Raw genomic sequence first — 10,352 nt, 5'->3', positions numbered from 1 at the left:
TGCAATGGTGTTTCCATGAAATTAAGGGAAAAAAACCCCACATAGTTTATAGAGGAAACCTCATCCCCCTCCCTAGCCTTTTACTGGTGATGGTTCAAAAAAAAGAATTACATTTTTTAAACTTAGTCACATCCCATCCCACTCCACCCACGGTCCTTAACGCCGTGTACAAACCTAGGAAAGAAATTTCATTTTTGTTCCTATCTAAACATTTGCCGGAGCCTGGAGATGCAGTCTACAGCACCACCCCCCAACCCCCCCTACCCCCCACCCCCACCCAAAATGACTACTCTGGCTAAGGTTACAAATAAAATAAAGACTTTCTCTTTTAGCTAACTGCATGAATAATATTCCCTCAAGACGTAGTCATTATATTGAACCATAAATCTACGGGGGACACTTTTGCAATGACTAATGGGTATAAATAGAAAGGAAAGGAATGAATTACTGCCTTATCCTGGGAAAAGAGGGGGCTGAAATCGAGCAGATAGGGGAAAAAAGGCTTTTCCCCCCCTGCATCTAGGGGTATATCAGTGTGGGCTGCTGCACTGGAAGGAGGATGGCCCTGGTTTCAGTGAGTTTCCTCAGGTCGTGGCCTCCTCAGGGGCCAGTAATTGAGATGATTTATTCAAAATGATAATTGTGTTTTTAACCCAGCTTTGTCTCTGCAATCATGATATTCTGTCCTCGGGTCTTAAACGAGTGTTTCCAACATTAGCCCTTGTATGGAGCTGAATCCTTGAGGCAGATTATGTTTAATTCCCATTTCAATGGGACTTGTAAAGAGGAATTAGAAATTAAATGTGAAAAAATCTAATACTGAAACCAATGGCTTTAGGGACCCGTTATTCAGGTCCTAAAAGAAAATATGTGACTTCAAGTTTGCAACTTGCTACTAAAGATATTCATGAAAAGACAGCATTATACTGAAGTTTTTGAAAATCCCTAATCCTCCCCTCCCTTCAGGAGGTGGGGGAAGGCTCAGGAATGAGCTCCTGGTAGGGAGCTGTGTCTGCTCATTCACTTCCATTTCCCCAAACTCTCTGGAAGACCTGTGCAGTCCTGGAGCAATGGTTCCACTGCTACTCTTTCATGACCTCATGGAGCCAAAGTTTTCAAGGTCAAATTTGCAATCAGAATAATTAGCAAAATATTTTGAAATCCCAAATTTTTGCAACTGATTCAAGTCTTGCTAACCAGTGTGTGTGTGCCTCACAACCAGAGGGAGACCCCTGAAATCTGTGTCCACCTCAACCATCCACTCAGGAAGCAAAATCACAACTTGTCTCCAGCCCTCCTTGGCCTGCTTTTATGCGCTGAGCCCTTCAGGGATTGCTTCCCTCCACCAAGCTGGAGGCTGCTGGAAGCTGCCTCACTCTTCAGACATCCCTGTTTGGGGAGGGTTGTGGGCAGCCACCCAGTTGGTGTTCCTGGGGCTGCTGAGCTTTTCCACTGCTCCATGGCTGCTGCTTCTCCTCACGTATTATGCGGATCCAGGGAACCCTGTGCAGCCCTTCAGCTCAGTTCCCAGGTCATGTACAGCAGGGTGTTGCTTGTGCTTTTGGCACAACTCTTAACACCTCCCCTTTCATCACACGCATGCTGGAATTCTTGCTCTAATGCAAAAAAAGGCCCTCATCCCATTTGTGGTTCTCTTTATGCTAAAGAAATTTAGAATTCTGTAATGAATTGTTCTCCTGGCCAAATACAGCATAGGAATAAAAAAATTCCCTCTCCCATCATGCGAACTGGGAAGGAAAGCAGTATTTGCACCAAATGTGATGACAATTTGAACAGGAGTTTCAGGCACGTAAGAAATGTAATATAATTAAATATGAAATCAGTGTTAAGAAAAAGATTCTTATCTGAGCTGATTTCAATGGTATTACTACAAAGCAACACCAAAAAACCCCACAAAAACTAAACCCCAACAAAAACCCCCAAAGCAAAACAAAACAGAACAGATTCTTTATTAAATAGATATTCCCTTGAGACAAAGCAAGTACTCTGCAGAGTGAGTTAGGAGAGCAATATTCTATCCTTCCCTGGGTTCCTTTCTGATGGTAACTGAAATAAAGTCAAGAGATCAGGGCCACAAGGACATTAAAATATTTTTGCCAGAGAGGAAACATTCCCTTTTACCAGGGTAACTGAAAGTCTCCACACTTAATTGGAGCATTAACATGAGCTCAATCACCAACACCAAATAAAACAATTTTAATCATCCACACAGTAAATAATATCTTATGTTTATGCTTGTTTCCTTAAGGCTGCCAGCTGAACTGGAATGTTTATCTGCAGTCCAAAGATGCTTGAGATTTTCCAGCTTCAATGTGTGATAAACAAAATGAAAAACGAGGAGGGGAAAGTGCAGGCATGTACTCCCTGGCTTGTTCTTCTACCTGCACTTCTTCACCCTCCTTTTTCTCCCTTCTCCATCCAGGCTCTGGCAGACTCTATCTACAAAGATAAAAATGCAAAGAGAGACACAGAAATGAGCAAGAAATAATGCATTATTCGTTTTTAAATAATTGTCTTCTTGGACATAGAAGCCAGAGTTTTGTTTTACATTGAGGTTTCCCCTGCATCACTCTAAAGAGTCCCAAAAGTGTTGGCATTACCCACCCAAGTGCCTCTTCAGACAGTAGCAAAACTGCTGTCAATTAATTAAAAATGTGCTCTGCCATGGAGTCATGAAGTAAATAATTTTTGCCTGTCCTAAACATGTGGTAGCGGTTGTGGCAGGTTCACCTGCTCACTGGAGAAGCTTCAAGGTTTAACAGCTGAATTTGTGTGAGCTCAGGCCAATGTGAGGATCCCCAAGAGTAGCCCAGGTTCACCTCTGCACACCTCACTGCCTCCAAGGCAGAGCCTGTGGCTGGCCTGCTCAGCACATCTCTGTCAGACACAAAGAGAGAAAAGGTGAGTTTGTGACTTAGATGCCATCCAGCAGCCCCCACCCTCGGGGAGGCATGAGGACAAGCACAGTGAGAAAGGATGCTGGAGCAGTAATGGGGGAAGGAAGGACATGTAGGAGCCACTGGAAGCCCTGTGGGGAAATCAGCCTCCCACATCCCTTCTGGGGATTCCAGATAATTGATGGCTGTAGGAGTGCTTGATGGAAAACCCCAGACCAGGGATGAGTAAGCTCTCCAGGCCTCTCATCAAGAACACATGGATCCCATTGTGAGACCACAGTGGACAGACACCTCAGCGGAGAAGGACCGAGGGCTGGCAGCAGGACATAGCAGCTGGGTTTGGCATAGCCTGATTTGCCTCTGGGAATGAACAGCAAGCTTACTTTCAGTCCTGGGTTTTGCTCTTTAAATCTTTGGGAAGAGGTGGGGGAGCATAGTAGGTGCTAGGTCTATCTTTGCCGCTCAGCAGCTTTGGGAGTGGATGCTGCAGACAACAAGAAAATCCATGATTGGAGCACACCAGAAGTTCCAGCAAAGATCAAGTGGGTTTGCTGCCTTGGAGCTGCTAACACCTATGAGCAGCCCCATCCCCAGTTTCAACAGCCCTGTGTGACTTATGGGTCCTTTGTCAGAACTGGGTGTTGCTTTCATGCAGTCCTAACTCCACATTTCAGGAGAATAGGTATTTAAGGACTGATATTTGGATATCTGTTTGTATCATTCCTTCATGACAAAGTAATTTATCATTATCATCATACCCTTAACAGATACGCTCCACTGGTGCTACTTTTCCTCATGGACAGTTTGAGTGGGACACGATAACCCTACAGAACACCAAAAATTAAGAAGGTGTTAGGAGTTTAAACACATATAGCAGACAATCTCCACTCTGTGCCCCTATGGAGGTCCTATAATAACCTCCATCCTTTCCCTGTGCAGAACAGACACATCCCAAAACACATGCACCACTTGAATATTCACCTATCTCAGTCTCCATGCTCTGTTACTCCATGGGGTTGCCCCTCAGAACAGCAGGACTGATCCACTGCTCCACATATCCATCCACTTGTCCCTCCAAAAGATTTTCTGCCCAGCACAGGATACTCTGTGTCCCAGCAGCCCGTTCTCATGAGCCGTTGGCTGCTCCTATGTCCCAGCTCCATTGCAGCTCTCCATTTCTCTGTGCTAAGTGTTGAGGTTCCCCTCAACACTTGGGGTCACTCACTTGGTGGTGGGGTCACTCTCCTCTCTCTGGGGCACTTCCAGTGCTATCTCCACCATGATTCCCCACTAGTGCCCCATTAGCAGCTCCTTGGACCCCCTAAATCTCCAGCTGGACTTTCCATCTCTGTGAGATGTGCCCAGATCCAAGCCATCAGGAATGCACTTGGCACAGGCCCCATCCCAGTGTGGCTTCTGATCTGGAGGGAGAGCTTTGGGATTTCACTCCTTTATGAGCTCCTGTTCTTCTCCCTGTTTGGGTGGAGAAAGGACTGGATAGGACTTATGATTTTGGAAAGGGATAACTTGGGGATTAGGGGATGAGGGCAAGGGATTCTACACTGCGATGGGATGGTTTTAGGTGGCTCTGATCTTTTCTTGAATCCTTGTCATAACAAGAGCTGTAGACAGGACTTCTCTCAGCAGGTCCTGGCAATAACACCATGTTTGTTCTTCCCATGATGACTCCCTGTTCAGAAGAGCTGAATGCTTTGTTTGTGGAGGAATCAGCTCTGGCAGAAATTAGGTCTTTTTGGCTGGAAAAATTGATGCTCTGTTTGCAGAAGGTTTCTCCAGAATTCCTGTGTTTCTACAGAATATCCAGAACTCAGCCAAAGGTTTGAAAGGAAACAATTCAGGCATGGTGAGGTTTTCTGTAACCCGAGGATGCTGTCAGGTCAGTGCTCCCATCTTAGCACTCTAGCTGTAAGAAAAGGTACACAGGGATGGTGTCCCACCCCACCTGCCGCCACCTCTTTCACATATTAAATTTCCACAAAAATACATGGAAAGCAGGAGCAAAAAGTACAGGATTTTCATCGTCTTGCTGAAATCTAGCCTTAAATGAAAGATAAGTTATTTTTCCCATCTGTTGCCCTGGGTGAGGAAAATTATTTGGGGTTTTCTATCAGTTGTTATCAGCCCACTGGTCCATGTTCTCCATGTGGGCAGGACATGGAGAATTGGCACAAGACAAGTCACAAGATGGGGTGCAGCATCCCAGTGCCATTCCCCCAGAGGCCCCAGCTCTAGACATGGCAATAAGCAAGCAGCAGGCACATCACTTTTCCATCTCAGGTCATGACTCTGCTTTATCTGCCCTAAAGCTCTTCATAAGCCTGGAATGCTTTTTTCCATTGCTTGCTGGAGCAGAGCACATCGTAAACCTACACATCTGTAATGCCTAGAGAGAACCTGGATCCCACATGTTGAGTCTCTGTGACCAGATCCTCTCTTCCCAGAGGCCAGCAAGGAGCACTCAGGAGCTACTCAGGATGGGCACAGACCTGAGGGTCTCCAGCATCTGCTTTCATGGCCACCCCACCTCCTGGGTCTCTGGCAGGACCAGGCATGACACCCAGTTGTTCACAGCGACAACCAAGTCACATGGCCAGTTTTCTCCTTCCCATCTTATCTGATCCATGGGCAAGGAAAATATTGACAACCACAATGGCATCTGTGCTCCTGCCACCAGAGAGGCACAGCACCCACTTCTGGCCAAAGAACGAATTCCTTAAGGAATCCCTGGAGTATCCTGGGTGGCATGTTCCTGTGAGAGAGACTTCAAATGTAAGGTATGAATACACACAGCTGGTTTCTCCTGATGTAAACCCTTCTCCATTTTGGAGGCTTTCCAGCTATGTGGCCATTGGAGGCAAAGGGAAATAAATCCGAGCCATAAATGGAAACGTTTGTAAGGGATGGGGTCAGACCAGCTGCCAAATCACAGTTACTTCAGGATGACTAAGCAGCAGAGTCGCTACAGGATCCTGCACTTCTGTAACTGCTGCTCTTTCACACAGATGAAAACCATGCAGATGCTCTCTGCCACTCCTCTGCTATTCCTAGATACAGCTTGGTGCCTAAAAACACAAAGACACTGGGAAACAGTAAGCAAGGGGGTGCCCAGCTCCTGAAATCTGGCTCTGGGTGCTCTGAAGCAGGCGTGGTCCCAAATCCAGCAGGCTTACCTTGAGATAAGAAGCCAGGGACAATTTCTAAGGTTATAAAGATTAACCCACACTTTCCAAGTCCTTTCTGAGTCAAAGTGATACACTCAAGAGGGGAGAAGATCCCTCTATAATTTTCCTTTGCCTTGTGTAGTACCTTGGGATGGCACAGTGAAACCCTGAAGCCCTCTGAAACCTCGATGAAGCCAGGACTCTGCAGTGAGGACTTTCTGCTGCCTCTGCAGACATGGGGACCAGCAGGGTCACAGCCAAATGGTGGAGGCTGGCAGACACCATCCAGTCCAAAGCTGTGGCTCGAACATGGCCAGCCAGAGCAGGATGTCCAGAACAGTGTCCAGGGTTTTGAGCATCGCCACAGATGGAGAGCACACAACATGTCTGAGTAACCAGGTCCAGTGTCTGACCACCCTTACTCTAAAAAATACAGTGTTTCCTTGTGTTCAGGTGAAATTTTATGTGTTTCAGTTCATGCCTGCTACCTCTGGTTCTGTTAAAATCACTTGATTATTAAATTTCTCTTAAAGTATCAGTAAAAGCTATCAGGCTCTGATTCATTGAGTGATTAACATTTAAGACTACATTTCAAATATTTTAATAGAACTAAAGGTTCTTTTTGGAGGATCGTGATGCAAATTTCCTGGAAAAAATGTGCACTGCCATAAATCTATTTTTACTGATGCAATCTATTTTTACTGTTTCCTATCTAGTGTTGAACAAGAAGTCATTAACTTTAATGCAGCAAAAACTGTGTTTGAGGGTTCAACTGAGCCCTTCAGCTTCAGTTTCAAAACTGCACAGTGAACACATGCTTCTAATCTGGCTATCAAAGTCATGGAACTGAAAACAAACTGGAGACAAAGTGGTCACAGGCTTGATTCAACTATGCAAGCTTATGAAAAACAGCATAAAAATCAGAGAATCTCAGAATGATTTGGCTTGGGAGGGACTTTAGAGCTCATCTCATTCCCACCTCTTGCCATGGGCAGGGACACCTTCCACTACCCCAGGATGCTCCGAGCTCAGTTCAGCCTGGCCCTGAACACTTCCAGGGATCCAGGGGCAGCCACAGCTTCTCTTGGCACCCTGTGCCAGGGTCTCCCCACACTCTGAGTAAAGAATTCCAAATATTTATTCTTAATACATAGCACTCTGCAAGAGCTGAAGGATGGTGTGAACTCTTTGGATCCTAAGGAACCATTCACTTCTGAAACAGCCATAAGGGCCCCCTTTTCAACTGGTAACTTGTATGGACAAGTTTGTCACCCTCTGACCTGTCTGATACTGCTTTGGACAATTTTATTCCAAACACGTTCACTTCTTCGTCCTGCTGTTACAGAATCTGTTGCATACAGGAATCAAATGAAATAGGCTCTAATCCCATGTCTCCCACAGTCTTGATCTTGGGCAAACTGTAATTTATTTGTTTTGCAGCACCCCACCAACAAAATATGTCCCAAAATATTTTTCCAGCTCTTGTCTTTACCTAACAACTCACCAGACATCACAAACAAAAAGTGTTACTCAAATATCTTTGTCAACGACCTTGTTTAAAGTACGTGAGACAGGTCCTGGGATGTGGCAATGCCTGGATTATGCCATGGTTGACTCACCATTCAGTCATGGAGCATCTATCATCAGAGTGGTTTATGGCCATGTCTTACCACATCAATAGGGGGCTTCCCACGCCCTGCAAAAAAAACCATACAATGTGAAAGCAAGGAACCCTGAATTCACAGGAGATCCCAAATCCCCTTGTGATGATGAGGAGTAGAACCACTCAATTAGCATCTGATAGAATCGTAGAGTAAAAGGACCACAGAATATCCTGAGCTGGGATGGCCCACAAGTATCATTGAGTTCAATCCCTGGCCCTGCACAGGCAACCCAACAATCCCAGCATCTGCCTGAGAGCACTGTACAAACACTCCTTGGGCTCTGGCAGCCTTGGGGCTGTGCCCATTCTCTGGGGAGCCTGGTCAATGCCTCAGCACCCTTTGTGAGAGAACCTTTTCCTGATTTCCAGCCTAAACCTCTGCAGACACAGCTCTAGCTGATGCCTCAGTCATGTCACTGATAATAGAGATGGCTGCTATCCCTCCACTGCCCCTCACGAGGAAGCTGCCAGCAAGGTTTCCCCTCAGTCTCCTCCAGCTGAACAAACCAAGTGACCTCAGGTGCTCCTCAGTCAACTTCCCCATCCTGTTCCCCCTGTTGGAGTCCCTCTTTGAACATTTCCCAGCAGCTGTGAGGCCCAGGGCTGCTGCAGAGGGAAACCTGTGCAAGGCCAGTCTGTTTCTGCCTAGCAATAAATGACACTTCCAGCAGGACCCTGCAGCCCCTCGAGGTACATCCCAGGCTGCTGTGGGGACGGCTGGTTTCAAGCACAGTAATCTGCCACATGTTCTCATTTCCCCTGCATGCCATACCCCTTCTGACACATTTTTCAAAGCAGCTGTGGAGCTCCAAATGGGGCTCATCCAGTCGCCTTTGGCTGTGTTCTGTTCAGTGCTTCTGGCTGTCGGAGCCAGGAAAAACTGCAGTGTGCAGCTCATGGCCTGGGATTTATCCTGAACAAGCTTGCTCCAGAAAAGCAACAAGCTGGGTTTACAAGCTGCCCTGAAAAATCTCAATGACTTCAAGCCCTGTGGAAAATACTGTGTGTAACTGTGTTCAGCTCTCATGTTAACCAAAACATAATGTGTGCAGGCATAATTTTACCATTGGTGGTGCTATCAGAAATGCAGGGAAATAGTCCAGGCCAAACTTCCCATTTATGCAGAAGCAAGAATGACTCAGATGAAAGAGCAAACAATGTTATGGCTCCTGAGAGCCTGGATTCTTTGGGGGCAAGAGAGGGATTTGAAGGGATTTCAGAAGTCATGGACAAGCACTTTGATGTTTAGAAAGGTTTGAACTGCTTTTTAAAGCCAAGCTAGGAATTAAACAGCAACCAGGCTCTGACACATACGCCTTCCCCCCTACTTTTGGAGCACTGAAAACAGTGGGCCCTAGGTTATTCCTGCTGATTCCTGCCCTGCTTTCTTTCTCTTAAGCCCTGGAAAATGCTGGTTGAGGGGAATGGGATTTGGTTGTGAGGACAGAAGAAAAGAAAGACACAGAAAAACTGAAGGGGACAACCTTAGACTCACATATAAGGATCTTTAGGGTCTTGTTACACCAGGACCGTGCCGTGAGGAAAAGCCTGCTTCCAAAATGGTGTCCTCAGGCCCACACTATGTGCGGCCTGTCCTGCCCCTGCTTCAGGCCAGGCCTGGGGCAGCAGCATCGGAGGCAAAGGGAGCTTCCATAGAATGCAAATAGAATATAGAATTGCAAATATAGAATGCAAAATTTTTACCTGCAGGACATGTCTTGAAACCTTGACTGCCTTCTGTGGCAAAGACTTTGGCTGCCAGGGCTGGCCTTGAGATACCTGGATTACACCTTGAGTCATGCAGGTGGGCTGGTTTGGTTCGGTCTGACTGCCAGAGAGGCATTCCTGACATGGCAGAATTCTTTTTCTGGTGTGCACCAGCATCTGAGGTGTAATGTGCCAGTAGGAGTTAATTCACCCCACTCAACACTAGAAAAGCTTGTTTCTGGAAAGCAGGAAGGACATCAAAGAGCATCACCCTTTATGAAAAGGGTGAGGAGAGATTAGTAATGAAACTAGCAACTTCCAGTGATTTTTGGCCTGGCAGACAACAGGGCGCATCTTCAATGAAAGGAAAAACTGAAGCAGATGCAGGGATGATCACTGAGAAAGGACTAGCTCAAAGACTTGGATTAGAAGGGACCTTAAAGTTCATCTTGTTCCAATCCCACATGCCATAAGCAGATACACCTTCCACTAGACCAGGTTGCTCCATACTCCATCCAACCTCTGTCAGGAAGGCCACATCTGAAGGATGTGGGTGCCACGAGGTCTGGAAGGTTGTCTCTCCTCCTCAGCTTGATTCTGCAGAAGGATGATATTTATTTCCCCTTGTCAAGCCTCTCCTGGCCTCGCCTCTGACTGGGAGCTCTAAGGCTCATGTTTTCCAGGATAACGGATCAGATTTCAGCTTCAAAAATGATTTGCTGCTGGCTGGCAGAAGCTTGAGGATAATTCCAGTTGTGTTCTACTGATCCACATGTAAAACAGAGGTTGCCTTCCTCAAAGGTTGTTTCAAAGATGCCTGCACACAGACAATTTTTGACTTAATTGCTTTCCAGTCACCAGGACAACTGTGCAAAACAAATT

The 10,352-nt window shown here is 46.2% G+C and overlaps 1 long non-coding RNA gene across 2 annotated transcripts; it reads right to left on the bottom strand.

Moving 5' to 3' along the window:
- Window positions 1-2,392: 2,392 nt before the first annotated feature.
- Window positions 2,393-9,429, bottom strand: LOC306804160. Of its 2 annotated transcripts, XR_013774816.1 has the most exons (5): window positions 9,259-9,429; window positions 7,720-7,796; window positions 3,302-3,402; window positions 2,841-2,898; window positions 2,393-2,460 (listed from the first exon to the last, which is right to left on the bottom strand). It is a non-coding gene; the product is annotated as an uncharacterized lncRNA (long non-coding RNA). The 2 variants fall into 2 exon arrangements; XR_013774817.1 differs by lacking the exon at window positions 2,841-2,898.
- Window positions 9,430-10,352: the final 923 nt, after the last annotated feature.

The sequence above is a fragment of the Erithacus rubecula genome (assembly GCF_903797595.1).
Source record: "Erithacus rubecula genome assembly, chromosome: 8".
Lineage (NCBI taxonomy): Eukaryota > Metazoa > Chordata > Aves > Passeriformes > Muscicapidae > Erithacus > Erithacus rubecula.
The sequence above is the reverse complement of the archived record's forward strand: the minus strand, read 5'-3'. Positions and strand labels throughout refer to the sequence as shown.